This window comes from Podarcis cretensis (genome assembly GCF_951804945.1).
Source record: "Podarcis cretensis genome assembly, chromosome: 12".
Taxonomy (NCBI): Eukaryota; Metazoa; Chordata; class Lepidosauria; order Squamata; family Lacertidae; genus Podarcis; species Podarcis cretensis.
Window position 1 is genome coordinate 31,930,407 of NC_137181.1, and position 4,159 is coordinate 31,934,565.

A 4,159-nucleotide genomic window follows, 5' to 3' on the forward strand; every position below is an offset into this window, starting at 1 on the left:
TTGAAGAGGACTGAGTTTGCCAGCCGTGTGTAGGGGAAAGGGTAAGCCTGGGAGATGCTTCCTGTTCCAATGTTTTATATAGAAGGGAATTCAGAAAAAAAGAATCCATGAACTGAATGTCATGGGATGCGCATAATTTTTCATTTAAGAGTATTAATTGGGGAAAGCTAGGTCTAGCAAAGAGGAGAGGGGTGCCGCAGCTGGCATTATGCCGAAATGTTAGTGTGTGAGCGAATGGACAAATGGCCAGATCTTTACTGGGTGGTTGGAGGTTTATGGTTTTCAAAGTGGGTTCCTGAGAGCTCTGTGAGTCTTCAGAAAGAAGATCAGCAACAGTGGACAAACATTCCTGGCAGACGGCTTGCCTACAACTGCCCACAATTACAACTCTGTAACGTACAACTGCAGGAGAATGTGGATGTCTTGCATTCATCAGGGCAATGTCAAGATGCAACAAGACTGACCAGTGCTCCTCATGAGAAGGACATTGGCCACATTCACAGCATACATTTAAAGCACTTTTATATCATTTAAAACAGTCATTGGCCTTCCCCAAAGAATTCTGGGAGCTGTACTTTGTTGAGGGCACTGAGCATTGTTAGGATACCCCTATTCCTCTCACAGAGTTCCCTGTGAGGATGGATGGATTGGTAAACTCCCCTGAGAAGCATCAGGCAATCTCCATTTTCATTTCCCATAATGCTCCTGATGTAGTGCTGCTCCAGAGCCTTGTGACAAGTACAAAATGGTGGCCAGGGCATTTATTTTTTTAAAAAAAATCTAAATGGGAGGGGATGCATACATAGAAAATGATATACAATATTTTACAATATGCAGAGCTTCTGTGGCATAAAGCAATGAGGGAAAAGTTCCCTGAAGGCAGAAAATTTGAAAGCCCCTGATCTCGGTAGGTCTGGATTGGAGTAACAGTGATCCCTTTCCTCACCTGTAGTTTGCTGACTCTTGTCTCTCGTCTCCTGCTGATAAAATACCTTTGAAATGAAATTGATTGTAGGCAAACTGCTGATAACCTTTGATTAATTAAAGCCTTCTCAGAGAGCAGAAGTATTATGCCAGTTATGAAGTAACTCTGCACATTTCTGCGTATCTGTACCACGCAGTTGTCAGGAAACAAAATACTTGGTGTAGCCTGGCATAACATTAAGCAGATGCTTATTCCCTTCACAGAGCTACAATTCTCAGAATGGTTTAGCAGTCAATCCCACTTCAGAGGAAACTCTGGAAACTGTAGCTCTGTGAGGGGGACTAGGTGCTTCCTAACAACTCTCAGCGCCCTAATAAACTACAGCTCCCAGAAGTATTTAGAGGAAGCCATGACTGTTCAAAATGGTATCATGGTGCTTTAAATGTATGATGTGAATGTGGCCGTAATTACAACCTGGGAAAGAGAAGGATCTCTATTATGAGCATGCTCAGTAGCAAGTTATCTGAAAACACTAGATGATACTGTTGCAAGCCATCCCAATTGCCAAGCGGTGTGAGATTCCAGGGGTTCCAGGTGCTCACCCAGGGTCCTTTGGAATGAGGGACAGCCGAGACTTTGTGATTCATGGTTTATTTATACATATATACAACCTGAGCCTTAGCACCCCAAGAGGGCCTTGCTTCTCCCATAGCCACAGCCTTGGATTCAAGCAAAAATCTGGCATGATTCTGACCCTCTGCCTTCCCAGCCTGCTGCCTTGCTTCCAGCTTTTAGCTCAGCATTAACTCAAGTCTGCACTCTGGCCTTTGTTTTTCTAACTACCAGCAAGTTGACCCAGATGAATCTAGATACTGAGGGAGATGCCTTATACATCTGAAAAGCGGTTGGGCCAGAGGTGGGGAAAGTGTGGACCCTCTGGATGTTGCTGGTCTAATATCTAAGACCAAAAGTTTAACCACCCCATGTCACATGTGACTTCTTTTTCGTGGTTGGCTCAGCGTTGTCTTAGCCCTCCCGTTGTTAAGCTCTGCCGTAAGCTGCTCCAGCCTGAATCGCAAACGCAAAATGCCAAGCTAAAGATCAGCATTTTTGAAAAGAGAGTCAATCCCAAGCCCTTTTCATACCTGCTTGATATAGATACACTGCAGAGAGCAGAAAAGCGCAAAAATACAATTGTTTTTGTGCTGCAGGTAACCTTTAGCATGGTAATTGCAGTCTCCATGTTAGGGTTCATTGTTTCAGGGCTTAAATGTATTTTGCCATTATCCTTTCAAGCTCCAATGACAATATGAGCTGAAATATGTACCAACATGCCTCTGTTTATTGCCAAGCAGAGACTTAATCCTATGCTATGTACGTTTTTCTGAAGCCAGTCAGTGCACCAGTGATTTAGTTATATAAAACAGTGAGCTCAGAACCTTGCCCATCAACCTTTGTTTTGATTGGATTTTTAAAAAAATACCTGGCTGTGTATGTTGCATAAGAAGTACTATAAAAATAAGTTTGTACACCACAATATTCAGCTACGTTACATAACAGAAAGTAAAACAAAACTCTACCTTTATTTTCTTTTTGGAAAGAATGCAATTTCTGCTTCAAGTCTGGTTTGTCTTGCTCTGGGGGCACTTGGATGGAGCAGCCCAGCGAAAACAAGTTTAGTGTCGCGAGAAGCTTATTGGGCTAAGAACAAGAAGCTCCAGAATTTCTGAGTTCTTCTGTCCATCATAAAAGGAAGTATCACTTGGGCTTTAGAAGCCAAACACATTCCATTTCACAGGTGCTGCCTGATGCTGGTCAGGTAGGGAAAGTGGCTTGTAACAAGCCCATGGAGCTGACTCACTGAGCCTCTGTGACAGAGAAGGGTTGTAGCATCTGCTCTGCATCCAGAAGGTTACATGTTCAATCCCTGGCATCTCCAGGTAGGGCTGGGAGACATACCTGCCTGAACCACAGTCAGTGGTAGATAACATTGAGCTAGATGGACCAATGTTCTGACTTTGTTTGACTTCCTATGTCAGTGTGGTGTAGTGGTTAAGAGTGGTAGACTCGTAATCTGGTGAACTGGGTTCGCGTCTCCGCTCCTCCACATGCAGCTGCTGGGTGACCTTGGGCTAGTCACACTTCTCTGAAGTCTCTCAGCCTCGCTCACCTCACAGAGTGTTTGTTGTGGGGGAGGAAGGGAAAGGAGATTGTTAGCTGCTTTGAGACTCCTTAGGGTAGTGATAAAGTGGGATATCAAATCCAAACTCCTCTTCTTCCTATGACAGAGGGCTGGACTCCTGGACACCTAGGATAGGACAAGATAGCCTGCCTGGCTTCCATTCATCCTGGGAGCCTTACATGAACACTCTCCTGCTGCATCCTCTATCAGTAGCAACTAGGGTCCTCCAACTGGTGTTAGCCTTCAGCTTCCAGAAGTTCCAAATAGCACAGCCAATGGACATGGATGATAAGAATTGTCCAACAACATCAGTGGGGGTTACATATTTCCCATCCCTGAACTCAGGAGAAACAAACAAATCTCTCTCAACAGCTGGGTTTAGGGACTGGAAGACAGGCATTGTAAGAGAGATGGGGCTGGAGAAGTGATGGGGTAAACAGAGGGAGAATGTTTTAAAGGACTCCATTGGTTCACGTTCCCTCCTCTGTTTAGTGGTTAAGTGGGGAAAACTCTCATGGATTCTGCACAAGGGCTACTAAAATTCTAGAACACATCTTGTTCCTGCCCTTTTCTTTCTGGATGCTTCCAGGCTGTGGCTATTTTGGGCTGGAATTTAATCACATACTGAAAAATTCAGGTTACACAATGCTAGCTGGCTTACACAACAAATCTGCTTCCCCCAAAGAGCAGACTTTCTCCTATTTGCATTGGTAAAATGTGAAATAGCACTTGCTTTGATACCATTTCATCTAACCTCCCTGCAAACAAATCAGGACAAATGTTCATTAAACAGGCAGGTCATCTGAATGTGCTCCCTGTCTCCTCTTGTGGTATGGAGTGTCAAGAACAGGCAACAGATAGGCTTCTTGGCTGGGTTATTTATTTATTTTTACAGTTCTATTCAGCTTCACTTCCATGGGACTCATGACAGTGCAAATGGGATCCCTGTGGGGACTGCTTTGCAGGTGCTGAATAGGGAGCCGCAGACGGAGGGAGAATTAGGAGGCCTTCTCCCTTCCATGATGAAGGTGAAACTGATCCTCCAACTGGTT

General features: G+C 44.4%; 1 long non-coding RNA gene across 1 annotated transcript; it reads left to right on the forward strand.

The window, feature by feature from the left end:
* Window positions 1-2,691: 2,691 nt before the first annotated feature.
* Window positions 2,692-3,914, forward strand: LOC307199854. The gene is made up of 2 exons (XR_013832239.1): window positions 2,692-2,865; window positions 3,214-3,914. It is a non-coding gene; the product is annotated as an uncharacterized lncRNA (long non-coding RNA).
* Window positions 3,915-4,159: the final 245 nt, after the last annotated feature.